Source organism: Pongo abelii, chromosome 3 (assembly GCF_028885655.2).
Source record: "Pongo abelii isolate AG06213 chromosome 3, NHGRI_mPonAbe1-v2.0_pri, whole genome shotgun sequence".
Classification (NCBI taxonomy): Eukaryota; Metazoa; Chordata; class Mammalia; order Primates; family Hominidae; genus Pongo; species Pongo abelii.
Window position 1 is genome coordinate 208,671,102 of NC_071988.2, and position 22,439 is coordinate 208,693,540.

At 38.6% G+C, this 22,439-nt stretch overlaps 1 long non-coding RNA gene across 1 annotated transcript in view; it reads right to left on the reverse strand.

Annotated features, from left to right (window-relative positions):
- Window positions 1-15,236: 15,236 nt before the first annotated feature.
- The window catches only part of LOC129059196 (uncharacterized), a 143,308-nt gene continuing 136,105 nt past the window's right edge, over window positions 15,237-22,439 (reverse strand). Inside the window, exon 5 of the long non-coding RNA XR_008524918.2 lies at window positions 15,237-15,527. This is a non-coding gene — a long non-coding RNA (uncharacterized LOC129059196). The remainder of the gene's footprint in view (window positions 15,528-22,439) is intronic.

A 22,439-nucleotide genomic window follows, 5' to 3' on the forward strand; every position in this document is an offset into this window, starting at 1 on the left:
CTCAATTCTATGAGGTGATTATATCCACTGAGTACAGCTCTGATCTCTGGCTGTCAGATCAGGTTCTCGATCCTGCATTCTGGAAAACCCAAACCTGGTCTGTGTTGAATTTGCCAAGGTAAAGCCAATCAGCTTTTTCCAAGTGATATTTAGCTTTCTTACAAGCACCCTTTCTTCAGACTGCAACACACACACACACACACACAACCCACACACACACACCAGACATTGGTCACAATTGGAGAATGCAAAACTCAATATTTTGAAAACTTATAAATAAAAGAAAACATTCAAGCATTTATTATGTCATTTTTTACCAACAATTTTAGGGAGTAACTAAATACTAGATGAGGAAAAGAGTATATGAAAAGAAACAATAAAATTGAATGTAGTACTTTAGCAACTTCTCATGAATTAATGAATGCCACTGATATTTAAATGGCTACTGAGACAATTTAAAAAAAGATAACCAGAAATACATGATTCCTGATAAGAAATACATAATTTCAGAAATAGTCTTGTCCTCCCAAAATTAAATAAACCAATCAAGCAAAATCATATCAAGCCTTTATATTCAACAACCAATTTATTTAAAAAATACTGAAGATGGAGGAAGACATTGTAAAGCAGACCAGGATGTAATCTGGAAAATCCACACTGTGATTGTCAAAAGTTCTATAGAAAAGATAATCTATTTTCTTCAATAAATAAATTGTAAGAGAAAAAGAAGATGGATGAGAATCTAGAGAGCAAAATAAATGTAAACCAAGTCTTTTTTTTTTTTTTTTTTAGATGGAGTCTCACTCTGTCACCAGACTGGAGTGCAGTGGCAAGCTCTTGGCTCACTGCAGCCTCCACCTCCCAGGTTCAAGCGATTCCCCTGCCTCAGCCTCCCAAGCAGCTACGACTACAGGTGCGTGCCACCACGCCTGGCTAATTTTTTGTATTTTAGTAGAGACGGGGTTTCACCATGTCGGCCAGGATGGTCTCAATCTCCTGACCTCACGATCTGCCAGCCTCAGCCCCCCAAAATTCTGGGTTACAGGCATGAACCACCATGCCAACTCCAATGTTAGCCGTGTCTTAACCAATCATACCAGGAGACACATTTGGATCCTGATTTGAACAAATTATTTTTTAAACGACATTTATAAGATGACAGAAAATTTTAATATGAACATGATATTTTATAAGTTAAGAAACTGCTAAATTTTTATATGAGATAGTCATTTGGTGGTTGTTTTATTTAGAGTTCTTATCTTCTCGAGATATCCTAAAAATTTTCAGGATAAAACTACGTAATGTCCACGGCTTGCTTACTATGGGGGCCGGGAACTGGCGGGGTGTGGATGAAGCAGGATCATCTTCAACTGATGATTTTGGAACCTGGGTGATGGAAACACAGGTATTGGTACACTATGAAGTCAAATTTACACATATTTGAAATGATTATTCAATATGAAAATTGAAAATACTATTTTTCATGATAAAACTTATAAGTTCACAATTATAGCAGCAATCTGGAAATCCTCAGGTGATATTCGTCACAGAATAATTGATTCAAGGTAGAACTTGTCGGACCCCGTGCTGTGCTGTGTATGAACAAAAGCAGAGTTCATTTTGTAGTCGTCAGATTCTTTTTACAACCTCAGGAAAAAAAAGTGGATAACAGGACTGAAATATAGTGGTGTTACACTGAGAACCACTGAATTTTAAAGGTAGTAAAGAAAATATTAATGACAGTTTTAAGAAATTCTATATACCATATGCTAATAAGTTGTTTTTATGCGTTTTCTAGGGTGGTAATTCAAGCAAAATTTGTTAACATGAATGAAGACTATAATTTTTGCCATGTACGCACAAACATCTTACATATCAAGGAGAAATATAGCAATAAGACATTAAAACAGCACAGAAAAGCTTTCAAATTTATTGTTTATTGGGTACAAAGAGGTATAATTTAAGATATATTTCCAGATTTCTGAAATGCATCACCATAACTGAGTTAACTAATACACTCTACTTTGGCCAATGATATGTATTACCCGAAAAGATCATAGAAAGGAGACTTTTAAGAGACAGATCATCATGGCGGATGGGAGGCGGGACTAGATTGTGGCTCAGGACAGAGCAGCGTTCCGAGCTCGCATTGTGAATTTCAGCTCCAGATCGAGGACAGGAAGGAACCAGCAGTCTTGAGAGGAGCCACAGACCCTCTGAAGGAAGTGGACTGCTCCTGCAGGACCCGGGAGACCCCCGCAAAGGTGTGAGTGCCCCAACTGCAGAAGTGGGAAAGGGAGACCCTCCTCTCCCAAACACACACCCCCACTGGGGAAGCTGAAGGTCTGTTTGCGGGAGAATTTCCAACTTTACCTGGAGCTGAGTCCGTCTGGAGAGCCCAGTGGAGTACAGGGGTAGAGGAAGCAGCAGAAACGCCCCGGGAGCTCGCTGGGTCCCCGAGCAGCCCATTCCTGCCTGGCACCACAGGCATCCATCGGGAGAGGAGGGGGGTAAAACTCCACAGGAAGAAGGAAATCTCTAGCTGAGCTTTGTAACAATTTGAACTGGGTGAGAATCCTCCTGGCCAGAACTAGGGGAGGGCACGAATCCGGGGTGCAGACTCCACAGGCGGGGGAAGAACCAAGCCTTTTTCTCTCGCAGCTGGGGGGCGGGTTGCCTGGGGCAGGTTTTCAAGCCTGTATCCCTCTCCACCTGGAAATGGACTGGGGGCTGTTGGGGGGTGCACAGTGTGAGTGAGACCGGCCCTTAGATTTGGGTGGGAGCTGGGTGAGCCCTGTGACTGCCAGCTTTCCCCCACTTCCCTGACAGCCTGCATGACTCAGCAGAGGCAGACATAATCCTCCTGGGTACATAACTCCAGGGACCTGGGAATCTCACCCCCAGCCCCCACAGCAGCCACAGCAAGGCCCACCCAAGGAGAGCCTGAGCTCAGACATGCCTACCCCACCCTCACCTGAGGCTCCTTCCCTACCCACCCTGGTAGCAGAAGACAAAGGGCATATAATCTTTGTCTTCTGGGCTCCGCCCACCGCCGGTTCCTCTCCATGCTACCACAGCTGATGCTCTCTGGAAAGCGCCACCTCCCTGCAGGAGGCCAAACAGCAATAGATCCAAAAATAGAGCGCTAAACCCTCACAGAGTGCATTGCACTCTCCCTGCCTCCCATCGCCACCTCCACCAGAACAGGTGCTGGCATCCATGGCTGAGAGACCCATAGACGGTTCACATCACAGGACTCTGTGCAGACAACCCCCAGTACCAGCCTAGAGCTGGGTAGACTCACTGGGCGGCTAGACCCAGAAGACAGACAACAATCACTGCAGTTTGGCTCACAGGAAGCCACATCCATAGAAAAAGGGAGAGAGTATTACATCAAAGGAAAACCTCGTGGGACAAAAGAATCTGAACAACAGCCAAATGAGAAGGAACCAGAAAACCAATCCTGGTAATATGACAAAACAAGGCTCTTCAACACTCCCAAAATCACACCAGTTCACCAGCAATAGATCCAAACCAAGAAGAAATCCCTGATTTACCTGAAAAAGCATTCAAAAGGTTAGTTATTAACCGAATCAGGGAGGGACCAGAGACAGGCAAAGCCCAACGCAAGGAAATCTAAAATATGACACAAGAAGTGAAGGGAGAAATATTCAAGGAAATAGATGGCTTAAAGAAAAAACTAAATCAAAAATTCAGGAAACTTTGGACACACTTTTAGAAATGTGAAATGTTCTGGAAAGTCTCAGCAACAGAATTGAACAAGTAGAAGAAAGAAATTCAGAGTTCAAAGACAAGGTCTTTGAATTAATCCAATCCAACGAAGACAAAGAAAAAAAGAATAAGAAAATATGAACAAAGCCTCCAAGAAGTCTGGGATTATGTTAAACGACCAAACCTAAGAATAATCTGTGTTCCTGAGGAAGAAAATTCTAAAAACTTGCAAAACATATTTGGAGGAACAGTCTAGGAAAACTTCCCCAGCCTTGCTATACACCTAGACATCCAAATCCAAGAAGCACAAAGAACACCTGGGTAATTCATTGCAAAAAGATCTTTGCCTAGGCGCATCATCATCAGGTTATCCAAAGTTAAGATGAAGGAAAGATTCTTAGGAGTTGTGAGACAGAAGCACCAGGTAACCTATAAAGGAAAACCTATCAGATTTCTCAGCAGAAACCCTACAAGTTAGAAGGGTCTGGGGCCCTATCTTCGGCCTCCTCAAACAAAGCAATTAATAGCCAAGAATTTTGTATCCAGCGACACTAAGCATCATATATGAAGGAAAAAAACAGTCTTTTTCAGACAAACAAATGCTGAGAGAATTCACCATTACCAAGCCACCACTATAAGAACTGCTAAAAGGAGCTCTAAATCTTGAAACAAATCCTGGAAACACATCAAAATAGAACCTCTTTAAAGCATACATCACACAGGACCTATAAAACAAAAATAAAAGTTAAAAAACAGAAACAAAAAAACCCTACGTACACAAGCGACAAAGAGCATGATGAATGCAATGGTACTTCACATTTCAATACTAACATTGCATGTAAATGGCCTAAATGCTCCACTTAAAACATACAGAACTGCAGAATGGATAAGAACTCACCAACCAACTAGCTGCTGCCTTCAGGAGACTCACCTAACACATAAGGACTCACATAAACTTGAAGTAAAGGGGTGGGAAAAGGCATTTTATGCAAATGGACACCAAAGATGAGCAGGGGTGGCTGTTCTTATATCAGACAAAACAAACATTAAAGCAACAGCCGTTAAAAGAGACAAAGAGGGACATTATATAATGATAAAAGGTCTTGTCCAACAGAAAAAGATCACAATCCTAAACATATATGCACCTAATGCTGGAGCTCCCAAATTTATAAAATAATTACTACTAGATCTAAAAATGAGATAGACAGTAACACAATAGCAGTGGGGAACTTCAATACTCCACTGACAGCACTAGACAGGTCAAGACAGAAAGTCAAGAAAGAAACAAGGGATTTAAACTATACCTTGGAACAAATGGACTTAACAGATCTATACAGAACATTTCATCCAACAACCACAGAATACGCTTTCTATTTAACAGCACATGGAACTTTCTCCAAGATAGACCATATGATAGGCCACAAAACAAGCCTAAATAAATTTAAGAAAATTGAAATTATATCAAACACTCTCTCAGACCACAGTGGAATAAAACTGGAAATCAACTCTAATAGGAACCTTCAAAACCAGGCAAATACATGAAAATTAAATAACCTGCTCCTGAATGAGCATTGGATCAAAAACGAAATTGACATGGAAATTAAAAATCATTTGAACCAAACAACAATAATGACACAACTTGTCAAAACCTTTGGGATACAGCAAATGTGGTGCTAAGAGGAAAGTTCATAGCCCTAAACACCTACATCAAAAAGACTGAAAGAGCACAAACTGACACTCTAAGGTCACACCTCAAGAAACTAGAGAAACAAGAGCAAGCCAAACCCAAACCCAGCAGAAGAAAGGAAGTAACCAAGATCAGAGCAGAACTAAATGAAATTGAAACAAACAACAAACAATACAAAAGATAAATGAAACAAGAAGCTGGTTCTTTGAAAAGATAAATAAAATTGATAGACCTTTAGAAAGATTAACCAATAAAAGAAGAGAGAAAATCCAAATAACCTCACTAAGAAACGAAACAGGAGATATTACAACTGACACCACTGAAATACAAAAGATCATTCAAGGCTACTATGAACACCTTTACATACATAAACTGGAAGACCTAGAAGAGATGGATAAATTCCTGGAAAAGAATACAACCCTCCTAGCTTAAAATCAGGAATATTATATACCTAAACAGATCAACAACAAACAGTGAGATTGGTAATTTACAAATTACCAATAAAGAAAGTCCAGGACCAGACAGAGTCACAGCAGAATTCTACCAGACATTCAAAGAAGAATTGGTACCAATCCTTTTGACACTATTCCACAAGATAGAGAAAGAAGGAACCCTCCCTAATTCGTTCTATGAAGCCAGCATCACCCCAATAGCAAAACCAGGAAAGGACATAACCAAAAACAAAAACTACAGACCAACATCTTTGATGAACATAGATGCTAAAATCCTTAACAAAACACTAGCTAACCAAATCCAACAACATATCAAAAAAAAAATCCACCATGGTCAAATGGGTTTCATATCAGGGATGCAGGGACGGTTTAACATATACAAGTCAATAAATGTGATACCACATAAACAGAATTAAAAACAAAAATCACATAATCATCTCAACAGAGGCAGAAAAAAGCATTTGACAAAATCCAACATACGTTTATGATAAAAACTCTCAGCAAAATCAGCATACAAGGAACATATCTTAATGTAATAAAAGCCATCTATGACAAACTCACAGCCAACATAATACTGAATGGGGAAAAGTTGAAAGCATTCCCTCTGAGAACTGGAACAAGACAAGGATGCCCACCTCACCACTCCTCTTCCTCATAGTATTGGAAGTCCTATCCAGAGCAATCAGACAAGAGAAAGAAATAGAACGCATCTAAATCAGTAAAGAGGAAGTCAAACTGTCACTGTTTGCTGACGGCTTTATCATTTACCTCAAAAACCCTAAAGACTCCTCCAGAAAGCTCCTAGAACTGATAAAAGAATTCAGCAAAGTTTCCAGATAGGAGATTAATGTACACAAATCAATAGCTCTTCTATATACCAACAGTGACCAAGTAGAGAATCAAATCAAGAACTCAACCCCTTTTACAATAGCTGCAAAAAAGTTAAAATACTTAGGAAGATACCTAACCAAGGAGTTGAAAGACATCTACAAGGAAAACTACAAAACACTGCTGAAAGAAATCATAGATGACACAAACAAATGGAAACACATCCCATGTTCATGGATGGGTAGAATCAATATTGTGAAAATGACCATACTGCCAAAAGGAATCTACAAATTCAATGCAACCCCCATCAAATACCACCATCACTCTTCACAGAATTAGAAAAATCAATTCCAAAATTCATATGGAACCATAAAAGAGACCACATAGCCAAAGTATAGTTTGAAACCTGATTTCAAACTATACTATAAGGCCATAGTCACCAAAACAGCATGGTAGTGGTATAAAAATAGGCACATACACAAATGGAACAGAATAGAGAACCCAGAAATAAACCCAAATACTTACAGCCTACTGATCTTTGACAAAGCAAACAAAAACGTAAAGTGGGGAAAGGACACCCTTTTCAAAAAATGGTGCTGGGATAATTGGCTAGCCACATGTAGGAGAAAGAAACTGGATCCTCATCTCTCACCTTATGCTAAAATCAACTCAAGATGGATTATGGATTAAGGACTTAAACCTAAGGCCTGAAACTGTAAAAATTCTAGAAGATAACATTGGAAAAACCCTTCTAGATATTGACCTAGGCAAGGATTTCATGACCAAGAACCCAAAAGCAAATGCAGTAAAAACAAAGATAAATAGCTGGAACCTAATTAAACTACAGTGCTTTTGTATGGCAAAAGGAACAGTCAGCAGAGTAAACAGACAACCCACAGAGTGGGAGAAAATCTTCACAGTCTATATATCTGACAAAGGACTAATATCCAGAATCTACAATGAACTCAAACAAATCGGTAAGAAACAAACAAACAATCTCATCAAAAAGTGGGCTAAGGACAGGAATAGACAATTCTCAAAAGAAGATATATGAATGGCCAACAAACATAGGAAAAAATGCTCAACAACTAATGATCAGGGAAATGCAAATCAAAACCACAATGTGATACCACCTTACTCCTGCAAGAATGGCCATAATCAAAAAATCAAAAAGCAGTAGATGTTGATGTGGATGCAGTTAACAGGGAACACTTCTACACTGCTGGTAGGAATGTAAACAGCCACTATGGAAAACAGTGTGGAGATTCCTTAAAGAACTAAAAGTAGAACTACCATTGGATCCAGCAATTCCACTACTGGGTATCTACCCAAAGGAAAAGAAGTCATTATACAAAAAAGATACTTGCACATGCATGTTTATAGTGGCACAATTCACATTTGCAAAATCGTGAAACCAACCCAAATGCCCATTGATCAATGAATGGATAAAGAAACTGTTATATATATATATATATATATATATATATATATATATATGTGATGGAATACTATGCAGCCATAAAAAGGAGTGAATTAACAGCATTTGCAGTGACCTGGATGAGATTGGAGACTATTATTCTAAGTGATGTAACTCAGGAATGGAAAACCAAACATCGTGTGTTCTTACTGATATGTGGGAGCTAAGCTATGAGGACGCAAAGGCATAAAAATGATACAATGGACTTTGGGGACTTGGGGGGAAGAGAGGGAGGGGGGTGAGGGATAAAAGCCTACAAATACGGTGCAGTGTATACTGGTCAGGTGATGGGTGCACCAGGATCTCACAAATCATCACTAAAGAACTTACCCATGTAACCAAATACCACCTGTACCCCAATAACTTATGGAAAAATATAAAAAAAGAAAGGAGACCTTTATATTTAAGTATGTGTAGTGTATATATCTATATCTGCATATATATATATATATATCTGCCTTTATCCATATAGATATATTTAGCCATATATATATAGATCATAAAAGTAAAGGGTATATATTTACTTGTACTTTCTATGATTTTAGCAAAATATATAACATTGATATATGATTAGGCTGATGTTATTATTTTAAAAGAATCATGGAGGAGTAAAAGTAAAACCAAAAACTATATAATCATCTCAATAGATGCAGAAAAAGCTTTTGATAAAATCCAACATCCCTTCATGATAAAAACCCTTAACAGACTAGGCATTGAAGGAATGTACCTCAAAATAATAAGCACCATCTGTGACAAAACCACAGCCAACATCATACTGAGTGGGCAAAAGCTGGAAGCATTTCCCTTGAGAACCAGAACAAGACAAGGATGCCTGCTTTCACCAGTCCTATTCAACATAGTACTGGAAGTCCTAGCAAGAGCAATCAGGCAAGAGAAAGAAATGAACGGCATAGGGAAGAAATCAAACTATCTCTCTTTGCTGATGATATGATTCTATACCTGGAAAATCCTAGATACTCTTCCAAAAGGCCCCTGGAACTAATGAACAACTTCAGTAAAGTTTCAGGATACAAAATCAGTGTACAAAAATCAGTAGTATTTCTATTCACCAATAACATGCAAGCTGGGAGCCAAATGAAAAACACAATCCAATTTACAATAGTCACATAAAAAATCAAATACCTAGGGATACAGCTAACCAAGGAGGTGAAAGAGCTGTACAGGGAGAACTACAAAACACGGCTGAAAAATATCAGAGATGACACAAATAAACAAAAAAAATTCCATGCTCATGGATTGGAATAATTAATATCATTAAGATGGCCATCCTGCGCAAAGCAATGCACAGATTTAGCACTATTCCTAACAAACTACCAACATCATTTTTTCACAGAATTAGAAAAAACTATTCTAAAATTCATATGGAATCAAAAAGAGCCCAAATAACCAAGCAACCTTAAGCAAAAAGAACAAAGCCAGAAACATCTTATTATCTGGCTTCAAAATAGACCACAAGCCCACAGCAACCAGAAAAGCGTGATACTAGTACAAAAAAGACATGTAGATCATTGTAACAGAGCAGAGAATCCAGAAATAAAGCCACACACCTACAACCATCTGATCTTTGACAAACTCGACAAAAATAAGCAATGTGGAAAAGACTCTCTATTCAATAAATAGTGTTGGGGTAGCTGGCTAGCCATAGGCGAAAGATTGAAACTGGAGCCCTACCTATCAACACATAGAAACATTAACTCAAGATGGAATAGAGACTTAAATGTTAGACCTCAAGCTATAAAAGTCCTAGAAAAAAAATCTAGGAAAAACCCTTCTTGAAATCGGCCTTGGCAAATAATTTATGGTTAAGCCTTGAAAACCTATCGCAACAAAAACAAAAATTGATAATCAGGACCTAATTACACTAAAGAGCTTCTGCATAGCAAGAGAAACTATCAAGTGATTAAACAAACAACCTGTGGGAGAAAATATCTGCAAACTATGCATCTGACAAAGGTCAAATATCCCAAATCTATAAAGAACGTAAATCAATAACCAAAAAAACAAATAACCCCATTAAAAAGTGGGCAAAGGACATGAACACTTCTCAAAAGCATACATACAAGCAGCCAACAAACATGAAAAAATGCTCAACATCACTGATCATCAGAGACATGCAAATCAAAACCACAGTAAGACACCATCTTACACCAGTCAGAATGGCTTTTGTTAAAAAGTCAAAAAATAACAGACGTTGGCAAGGCTGCAGAAAAAAGGAGACATTTATACACTGTTGGCGGGAGTGTAAATTAGTCCAGCCACTGGTGGAGAGCAGTTTGGAGATTTCTCAAAGAACTAACAGTTGAACTACCATTTGACCCGGCCATCTCATTACTGGGTATATGCAAAGAAAAATCAATCATCCTACCATAAGGACACATGTGTGTTCATCACAGTACGATTCACAATGGCAAAAACATGAACTCGACCTATGTGCCTATCAACAGTGGACTGGATAAGGAAAATGTGGAGCATATCCATCACAGAACACTGTGCAGCCATAACAATGAGGGAATCATGTCCTCTGCAGCATCATGGATGCAGCTGGAGGCCATTATCCTAAGCAAACTAACTCAGGAACAGAAAGCAAATACCGCATGTTCGCACTTATAGGAGGGAGCTAAACACTGAATCCACATGGACACAAGGATGGCAACAATTGACACTGGAGCCTACTGGGGCTGGAGGCGAGTAAGGGCTAAACTACCTACTGGGGACGATGACGGGGTGATGGATTCAGTCATACCCCAAACCTCAGCATCATGCAAGATACCTTTGTAACAAACCTGCCCATGTGCCTCCTTTTTCTAAAATAAAAGTTTTCAAAAAATAAAATTATGAGGCCAGGCATGGTGGCACATGCCTGTAGTCCCAGCTACTCCAGAGGCTGAAGCAGGATTTGGAGTCCAGCCTGGGCAACATAGCAAAATCCTGTGTCTAAAAACATAATAACAATACTATAAAATAAATAATAAAAATAAAAATAACTTTGGGTAAATCTTCACTTAGAGTTAACCCTTGTTGTTTATGTGGCTAGGCGTCTGGAAAGCGGGAAACACAGGTAAGTGTTGATGCTGCAGTCTCGCGTCTGAGATCTGCAGGGTAGGCCAGACTGGCTGCAAACTCAGGCAGGATTTCTATGTTACTATCTGGAGGTAGAATTCCTTCTACTCCCAGAAATTTCAGTTTTTGCTCTTAGGGTCTTCAGCTTATTAGAGTAGGCCCACCCACATTATTGAGGGCAACCTGTTTCACTTTTTACCAAGTCAACTTATTGTAAATGTTAATCCCATTCACAAAATACGTTCACAGCAACATCTACAATGATGTTTGACCAAAGTGGGCACTTGAGCCTTGCCAAGTTATACATAAAATTAAACATCACAGGCATATTTTTTCAACCATAAGATTTTTGATTAACGGAGACATTTGGGATCAAAGATTATTTGTGCTATATAATTGAAATAGGTTAATAAACATGTTTTTCATTTTTTAGCAATAAGGAACCATATTTCTACTATGCTACAGAAACTTCGATTACATTAAATGGTTACTTACTGAGCACCTACCACACGCCAGAGACTATGGTAAGTGCTGGGCACATGGCAGTGATCAAGTTCGATGCTGCTCTGAGAAGCCTGTGAGGGGGGAATTTAACCTGGCTGCAGCTGCTGGCTTGCAGGTGGATGGGTGGCCTTTTGATGAGGTGACATTTCAGCTAAGACTAGAATAAGTAAGACTTTGTCAGGTGAAGATGGAGATGGATAAGAACATTCCAGGCAAAGGAAAGAGCATAAACCAAAAGCTAGGAGTTAAGGAAATCGTGGAGTGTTTAGAGAGCTGAATGGAGTCCCGTTTAGTACATACAGCAAAGAGAAAGAGGTAGAAAATCAAGCTGGAAAGATGAGCTGAGGCCAGACCCTTACAAGCTACACTAAGGACTTTTCAATTTTATCTTAAGGGCAGTAACAAATACATGCACTAATCTATCCTGTTATTTTCTATTATGTCAAAGAATGAAAAGAGTGTAACTTATTAGAGAGGGAATGAATGCAGTGTAGAACATTACTTGCTGTCATCCTCATTGTTTCAAAACAGAGCATGTGATTAAACAAATCAATGAAGTATCACTTTATCTTTAAAAGATGATTCCATTAAAATACAACCTCAGTCTACAGAAACAGATCCATGTCTAATGTGGTCCTGGTTATGACATTTTTGTTTGTGATTCTGATCACTTCAAGAACCCCGCAGTACGTGCACTTTGTTTTGTGAATCAAAATTATGTGGTTGGCTATTCTAATCTAAAAAACAAAAACTCCTGGAGCACCATGAGCACCATGGGTGGGAGCTGGGGTTCAGCTATGTCTTCCTGCTAAAATGACCTGATCACTCCCATCCTGGTGCTTAAATCCATTTATTTTTATAAGGGTTCAGAAGCCTTCTGAGAAAAGAATTCGTGGTAGGTACAAGATTGGGTTTCAGATATACAAGCAAGTCTTATAAAGAAGGGCTGGGAGTGGAGAAACAAAAGGCCAATTATAAGGAAGTCCTGTGTGGCCCAGGAGTGTCTTCAACCCAATGGAAAAACAAGTGTGACAGTGACTCTGCGGGAGTTGCCAGACCAGACAGCAGCAGTCGTGGCTGTTGAGGAACTGGACTCAACCCTGCCATGCTGGCAGCATGCAAGCCTGGAAATGAGCCTAGCAGAAGTGTGGCGTTTGTGGGGGGATCAAAGCAATGGGCTCAGGGCCCGAACTCGGAAGAGGCTGCAGAAGAAAGGGGAGCCCCTGCAGCTCTGCCCCGCAGCAGCAGCAGCAGCAGCAGCATCTTAGAAGTGACCTGGACAACACAGCTGCAGCTGCGGCATGAAGAGCAGGTCAGCCAGAGCAGGTACTGGCCTCCAAGGGCAATAGGAGGATCGTCCGGAATGTGCAGCGATGCTGTGATTTGCTCGAGAAGGGCCTGTGTGCTTAAAGCAGGCTAGTGGTGTGGGTTATTTGTCCAGGCCTGGCTTGCCCTAAGGCTATTTATCAGAGTGCGGAAAACATAGCAGCGAAACTGTTCTGGGAGAAACGTCATGACTGGCAGTTTGAAACATCTCCTGGGGTGTCACTGTCCCAAGCACAAATCTCAAGCGTTTGTGGCAAGGCCCTATACTTTATGAGAGCTGGAGCAAATGATAGCAACCCAAACCTTAAAGGAGGCTTCACTCCCCAATATTTTACTCACCTTGGATGCTCCACATCAAAGCAGGCCTGTGCTATCGCTGTGAAGACCTGCCTGCGGGGCCAGGATGGTGAGGTGAGGAGGGATCCAGCCTCGGCCGGCCTCTGTGCCAGAAACAGCCTCTCCCCATAACCATCAGCCATGATCTAATCATTGGAATCCCAAAGGAAAACTGGAAGAGAAATCCCAGTGGGTTCCTGGGAGCTCCCCCTTCTCAGCAACTTCTAAACTCCATTTTGCTTATAATCCAGAAACCCAGAGGCTTACCAAGGCAAAAAAAAAAAAAAAAAAAAAAAAAAAAATTGTGTATCTATGCCATTGCCTAAAAGAGTGGATGGAACCTTCCTTATAGTCACATCACTGCAATGCCATTCTAGTAATTTGCCGAGGGAACTGGACTTCTATAAAGAATGGCTAAGCTACTAATCTAAGAGAGAAACTCTCAGTAGCCCCCAGTGGTTGCATTCTTATTTAGCTGATAATTGGAATATATGTCCCTTTTCACCAGGCCCCCATGATAGACTATGTGAAGATCTGAATGTTATACACCATTTCTTACTGTGAGTTTATCATTATGCTCAGCAGGAAAAGAAGAACCCCCCTAAGGGTTGAGCTGTGGGCACATGACATATTCACAATTGTGGGGAATAAAAAAATCAGTGGATTGAAAACATTAAAATACAGTGGTCAAGAAATTTAACACATTAAAAGAATCAGGAAGAAACTTCAGAAACTTTCCTCATTACAATTGTCATATTTAATTGTAAAATAAAAACTTCAAATTGACTGCTACTAATTCATCTTTTTGGATAAATTGTGAGGAATTTTTTGGTGGAAAAATTACTTAAACCTGGCCTGATAATTATGGAAAAAAAATTAATGGAGAAATTTTCTCTCTTTTTTATGTTACCCTATTGTAATCATGTTAATTTCAATTGTACTTATTTCTGCTTAAGATCGTATTTCATTTGCGTAAATGAAAAACAAAATCCAATAACTGTAAATGAATTTGCTAATCTTAAGGAAATAACCAGTTCCTTTAAACATGAATTAGACAATGGTTTCACACTATCATATTGCTAGACAGATAAGACTCAGAAAAAGAAAGAAAGCCAGTTGCAAAAGACTGTATTTTCTAAATATCTAATTCCTCATGGCATAGTGTGCTTCTGAAAGCAAGTTTTTAATTATTAAAAAAACAAACAATATCAGACCTTGACTTTATAAATTAGACTATTGATGAAGTGCCTTTTCCGCTTCATTACTGTGAAGAGAATGAGTGTGGTAAGGCCCCAGAAGTGTTGCTTCTCTTTTGTTAGATTACTTCTAAATCAATTCCCTTGCCTTCTCATGTGTGTTTTCACCTCCCTGAGTGGCCAAAACAAACTTCTTTAAAGTTCTGTTCAGAAAAGCAATTATGAGTAATAAGTTACAATTATAAATAGCAAGGTACAGATGGTTTAAATCTAGAGAGTATTACTAACAGGGCTAAGAAAAGAAAATGTTGGGATGATTTTAAAAATTGAAGATCACAACCTGCTATGAATTTGTATAAATGATTTCAGTGCCATCCATTATATCCTATAGGGAAGAAAATAAGAGCACACACATGAAGCTTAATATTTAAAATGATATTATAGCATGCATGTAGAGAAGTACACGTATCTTAATTGAATGGGTCAATAAATTTTTACATATGCACTATACATATATACACTTCCATATTGCTAGCACCCAGGTCAAAATATTGAACACTGTATTAGATCCTAGAGCTGACATAAAGCACCACACGCTAGGGGTGTCAGCAACAGAAACTTATGCCTCACAGTTCTGGAGGCTGGAAGTCCAGTATCAAGATGTTGGCAGGGTTGGTTCCTTCTGAGGCTCAGAGGGAGAATCTGTTCCATGCCTCTCCCAGCTTCCGGTGGTTGTTGAGAGTCTTTGGCTTTCCACAGCTCAGAGATTCGTCACCCCAATCTCACCCTTCATCATCACGTGGACTTCTCCTGTCTCTCTTCACACAGTCTTCTCTCTTTGCATGTCTGTCTGTGTCCAGCTTTCTCATTTTTATCAAAACAGCAGTCATACTGGATCAGGGCCCAACCTAGTGATAACATTTTAACTTGATTAGTTCTGTAAATATAAGGTCCCATTTTGAGGCACTGGGGGTTAGGAATTGACCTTTCTTTTTAGCGGGACACAATTCAACCCATGACAAATGCCTACAACACCTCATATGGATCCTTCCTACTTCTCAGCGTAGACCAAACCCTCCCCCCAGAGAAGACCGGTGTTCTGACTTGTATCACATAAATTAATTTTGCCTATTCTTTAACTTCGTGGAATCATACACCGTGTACTCTTTTTTGGGGGCTTCTTTTGCTCAACTTATCTATGACATTCATCCATGTTTCTGTAACAGCGATCACTTGTTATTTTACAGCTGTGTAGTATTTATTCTCTTGAACATTTTGGTCGTTTCCAGTTCTTGGCTATTACAGATGATGCTGCCACTGGCTGTGGCACACATTGCCATTTCTCTTCAGCATATAACTGCAGAATAGACGTGCTTTAGTAGATACTGCCATACATTTTTAAAGGATATTGTACCAAACTATGCTCCTATCGACATTTAAAGCTATAGCTAACATTACACTTGTTTTTCTTTTATGGTTGATGTATTTCTTAGTCCTATTTTAAGAAATTTCTGCCTACACTATATCATGAAAAAATTTTATGTATTTTTCCTAGAAGTGTTATCATTCTTCTCATATCATTCTTCTTTTCATGTCATTCTTCTTTTCATATCTTAAATTGTTTTTGTGAATGGCAAGAGGTAGGCGATTAAAGATAAAGGTTCATTTTTTGCTTTACAAATATTCAATTGCTCCTGCCCTATTTAGTGAAAATACCATTTTCCCTTATTAAATCGCATTGGTAACTTTGTTGTAAACTAAATGACTTTACTTATGGAGGGGTGTATTTCTAGACCCCCTGTTCTGTTTCAATTGTTTCTTTATTTTTGCACCAATACCATATTGTTTTAATTACTGAAACTTTATAATAAATCTTGAAATATAGTAATGTAATTCCATCAACTTTGATCTTATTTTTCAAGATTATCATGCCTATTCTAGGTCTTTTATATTTCCATGCAAATTTTAGAATCAGTACTCAATTTACACAAGAATTAGTACTCAATTTACACATTTTAGACAAAACCTTAATGGGATTTTTCTTTGTATTTCATGTAATGCATAGATTGACTTAGAAACAGTTGACCTGTTAAAAATATTGAGTCTTCCTACCCATGAACATGGAATTTCTCTGTTTGTTTAGGTTTCTGTAACTACTGTTAAAATATAAACCATTAATGCTGTAGCTGCTTTGGCTGAAATAAAACGAGGATTCTTTGTAATGAGGTAGAGAGGGTAAAACATGTGAAATCCATTGATTGCTTCATTCAAAGGCCAATGAATGCATTAAATAGGTTGAAGCCAGAAGATATTAAATTGTTATACTCTATATATCATTAACGTGGTTAGCTTTATTAAACATGAATGTATTCAAAATACATGAGAATTATTATATGGAACCATAAAATACTTTAATACAAAAGGCTCCCTATTTATCTTGAGGCAAGTATATTTAAAAGAGAATTTTTCTTGTATAAAAAGACAAGTTTCCAAATTTGCTGTCTTCTTCTATGAGGACAAGTAGCCAGTAGCATGCTGCCTAGCGTAACGTTCTCAAACTCAAAGTGTGCATCAGAATCACCTGGACAGCTTGCAAGATACAGATTGCTGGGCCCCACCCCTGCAGTTTCTGATTGAGCAGGTCTGGAGTGTGGCCAAGGGTTTGTATTTATTAGTTTCCCATGTGAGGTCTAGGCTGCTGATCCACGTAGGGTACTTTGAGAGCCATTAACTTAGAACTTAGGGATATTTACATACACACACACTTAATCTGTACCTTTTTAGACAAGTGTAACCCCTTAAGAATAAATGAAAATGTAACTGTTTTTTTTATTGTGGCGAAATATATGCAAAATTTACAATTGCTAAGCCTACAGTTCAGTGGCACTGAGTGCATTCACACTGTTGTTGGACCATCACTACCATCCACTGAACACTTTGTATCATCCCACACTAAATTTCTACCCACTAAATAATAAGTGTCCACTCCCGTTTCCTGCCTCCCCTGGTAATCACCATTCTACTTTCTGTCTCTATGTATTTGACTACTCTAGGGACTCCATATGAGCAGAATGATTCAACATTTGTCATTCTGCGTGACTTATTTCACTTAGTGTAATGTTTTGAAGATTCTTCCATGTTGTAGCATGTATCAGAATTTTACTCCACTTTATGGCTGAATAACATAGAAGTCCTTTTTAAAGCATGTGTTACATAGAGGATATTTTGAATGAATGTGTTTTTATAATGTAATTTGAGTGCATTGGAAACAATGTGAGTCACCTATAGATACTCTTCTATCTTCTCCTTAAAAGTTGAAAACATAATTTAGAAACTTATTTTAAAATCTGTCAAATGAAAGTCTTTTTTTTTTTTTTCTTTTATTATTATTATTATTATACTTTAGGTTTTATGGTACATGAGCCCAATGTGCAGGTAAGTTACATATGTATACATGTGCCATGCTGGTGCGCTGCACCCACCAACTCGTCATCTAGCATTAGGTATATCTCCCAATGCTATCCCTCCCCCCTCCCCCCACCCCACAACAGTCCCCGAAGTGTGATGTTCCCCTTCCTGTGTCCATGTGTTCTCATTGTTCAATTCCCACCTATGAGTGAGAATATGCAGTGTTTGGTTTTTTGTTCTTGCGATAGTTTACTGAGAATGATGATTTCCAATTTCATCCATGTCCCTACAAAGGATATGAACTCATCATTTCTTATGGCTGCATAGTATTCCATGGTGTATATGTGCCACATTTTCTTAATCCAGTCTATCATTGTTGGACATTTGGGTTGGTTCCAAGTCTTTGCTATTGTGAATAGTGCTGCAATAAACATACGTGTGCATGTGTCTTTATAGCAGCATGATTTATAGTCCTTTGGGTATATACCCAGTAATGGGATGGCTGGGTCGAATGGAATTTCTAGTTCTAGATCCCTGAGGAATCGCCACACTGACTTCCACAAGGGTGCATCATGTCTAAAACACCAAAAGCAATGGCAACAAAAGCCAAAATTGACAAATGGGATCTAATTAAACTAAAGAGCTTCTGCACAGCAAAGGAAACTACCATCAGAGTGAACAGGCAACCTACAAAATGGGAGAAAATTTTCACAACCTACTCATCTGACAAAGGGCTAATATCCAGAATCTACAATGAACTCCAACAAATTTACAAGAAAAAAACAAACAACCCCATCAAAAAGTGGGCGAAGGACATGAACAAATGAAAGTCTTAAGTAGATTTTAAAATCATTTGTCAAAAATACCTCAGCTGCCTTATAGTCTGCAAGGACAATTGACTAACATCAGGCAAAATTGAAAATTTCTAAAATCCTCTCCCAATTATTGAATGGAATGGCAAAATGAATGTCAGGATTTTAAAAAGGAACCAGTTTTTTTTTTTGTTTTGTTTTTAATTTTTTTTATTATACTTTAAGTTTTAGGGTACATGTGCACAACATGCAGGTTTGTTACATATGTATACATGTGCCATGTTGGTGTGCTGCACCCATTAACTCGTCATTTAACATTAGGTATATCTCCTAATGCTATCCCTCCCCCCTCCCCCCACCCCACAACAGTCCCCAAAGTGTGATGTTCCCCTTCCTGTGTCCATGTGTTCTCATTGTTCAATTCCCACCTAGGAGTGAGAATATGCGGTGTTTGGTTTTCTGTCCTTGTGATAGTTTACTGAGAATGATGGTTTCCAGCTTCATCCATGTCCCTACAAAGGACATGAACTCATCATTTTTTATGGCTGCATGGTATTCCATGGTGTATATGTGCCACATTTTCTTAATCCAGTCTATCATTGTTGGACATTTGGCTTGGTTCCAAGTCTTTGCTATTGTGAATACTGCCACAATAAACATACATGTGCGTGTGTCTTTATAGCAGCATGATTTATAATCCTTTGGGTATATAACCAGTAATGGGATGGCTGGGTCAAATGGTATTTCTAGTTCTAGATCCCTGAGGAATCGCCACACTGACTTCCACAATGGTTGAACTAGTTTACAGTCCCACCAACAGTGTAAAAGTATTCCTGTTTCTCCACATCCTCTCCAGCACCTGTTGTTTCCTGACTTTTTAATGAATGCCATTCTAACTGGTGTGAGATGGTATCTCATTGTGGTTTTGATTTGCATTTCTCTGATGGCCAGTGATGGTGAGCATTTTTTCTTGTGTCTTTTGGCTGCATAAATGTCTTCTTTTGAGAAGTGTCTGTTCATATCCTTCGCCCACTTGTTGATGGGGTTGTTTTTTTCTTGTAAATTTGTTTGAGTTCATTGTAGATTCTGGATATTAGCCCTTTGTCAGATGAGGAGATTGCAAAAATTTTCTCCCATTTTTTAGGTTGCCTGTTCACTCTGATGGTAGTTTCTTTTGCTGAGCAGAAGCTCTTCAGTTTCATTAGATCCCATTTGTCAATTTTGGCTTTTGTTGCCATTGCTTTTGGTGTTTCAGACATGAAGTCTTTGTCCATGCCTATGTCCTGAATGGTATTGCCTAGGTTTTCTTCTAGGGTTTTTATGGTTTTTAGGTCTAACATTTAAGTCTTTAATCCATCTTGAATTAATTTTAGTATAAGGTGTAAGGAAGGGATCCAGTTTCAGCTTTCTACATATGGCTAGCCAGTTTTCCCAGCACCATTTATTAAATAGGGAATCCTTTCCCCATTGCTTGTTTTTGTTAGGTGTGTCAAAGATCAGATAGTTGTAGATATGTGGCATTATTTCTGAGGGCTCTGTTCTGTTCCATTGGTGTATATCTCTGTTTTGGTACCAGTACCATGCTTTTTGGTTACTGTAGCCTTGTAGTATAGTTTGAAGTCAGGTAGCGTGATGCCTCCAGCTTTGTTCTTTTGGCTTAGGATTGACTTGGCGATGCGGGCTCTTTTTTGGTTCCATATGAACTTTAAAGCAGCTTTTTCCAATTCTGTGAAGAAAGTCATTGGTAGCTTGATGGGGATGGCATTGAATCTATAAATTACCTTGGGCAGTGTGGCCATTTTCACGATATTGATTCTTCCTACCCATGAGCATGGAATGGTCTTCCATTTGTTTGTATCCTCTTATTTCATTGAGCAGTGGTTTGTAGTTCTCCTTGAAGAGGTCCTTCACATCCCTTGTAAGTTGGATTCCTAGGTATTTGATTCTCTTTGAAGCAATTGTGAATGGGAGTTAACTCATGATTTGGCTCTCTGTTTGTCTGTTATTGGTGTATAAGAATGCTTGTGATTTTTGCAGGTTGATTTTGTATCCTGAGACTTTGCTGAAGTTGCTTATCAGCTTAAGGAGATTTGGGGCTGAGACAATAGGGTTTTCTAGATATACAATTATGTCATCTGCAAACAGGGACAATTTGACTTCCTCTTTTCCTAATTTAATACCCTTTATTTCTTTCTCCTGCCTGATTGCCCTGGCCAGAACTTCCAACACTATGTTGAATAGGAGTGGTGAGAGAGGGCATACCTGTCTTGTGCCAGTTTTCAAAGGGAATGCTTCCAGTTTTTGCCCATTCAGTATGATATTGGCTGTGGGTTTATCATAGATAGCTCTTATTATTTTGAGATATATCCCATCAATACCTAATTTATTGAGAGTTTTTAGCATGAAGGGCTGTTGAATTTTGTCAAAGGCCTTTTCTGCATCTATTGAGATAATCATGTGGTTTTTGTCGTTAAGGAACCAGTTTTGATTTCTTTTTGTTAAAGCTCTTCATAAATGATCTTTCTCAGGTACAAAAACTATGAAAATTGAGTAATGATTTGATCAAATAAAGTGAACGTAGGTCTAATTCTTTACATTGCTGTGTACAGAATATTAAGCCAAGATTTTTTTAAATAAGGTATTTTCTAACATACTGTTCTTTCTAAATTATTGATCTATTTTTGTGAAAGCAAAAAGTATTTGCTATTATTTGATAACAAATATTTTTAAAAATATAATTTCACCTTCATTTCACACTTTGCAAATTTTTATTTTTGCATGTTTTAGATAATAAATAATACATTAATAGAATAATATTGTAAAATCCCCACAAATAAATAAATATGTATATATCAAAGATACAGACTCAAACATTCTTATTAATAAATGTGTACAGTCAAAAATATATGGACAGAGGTGTGTGTGTGTCCCTGCGTATTTCCCTGCTCTAGTATTTAAGGTGTCAAAAGTTGTCTTGGTTTCACTTAAGATGATAACTTTGAGGCACAGAAAATACTTTTCTCCTGAAGGTTAAGGGTAGAGTCTTGAGGCTGTGCGGTCACCTACCCTGAGAGTAGCTTTTATCTTTTGTTCTCTAAAGTATTCAGAATTCAGATACCACCTCCCTCTCCCAGGACGCAAGTCAAGAAGAACTGTCAGACTGGGTGTGTGAAGTGCTGGAGACAGGAGCCATTTCTGCACCAATATTTGAGGTCACATTCTCAATGGGAACAATTGTCTAGTGACTCGAAAGTTTTCAAGTAACTACTTGAACATGTGAAGAGCTAGCTAACAGCATTTCAGCATGCTGATGCTTCCAGTAAACCCATAAAAATGAGTATACATATTTATACTCATTCTGACCTTATGCAGAGACATTTTCACTAGCTGCAATAGTTATAGTGGGACTGGAAATATGAGAACAGGTAATGTCTATATGCTACCCAGAGAAGCCTGGCCTCCAGCCTCCTTTTAATGTGAAACTAGTGAGGGGAAATGTCAGTGAGGAAGCTGGGCTCTGGGACCTGGGCCTGGGGTAAATGAGGAGCACACACAATGGGAGAAGGCCTAAGAGTAGCTTCACAGACTTTGGAAACAGAA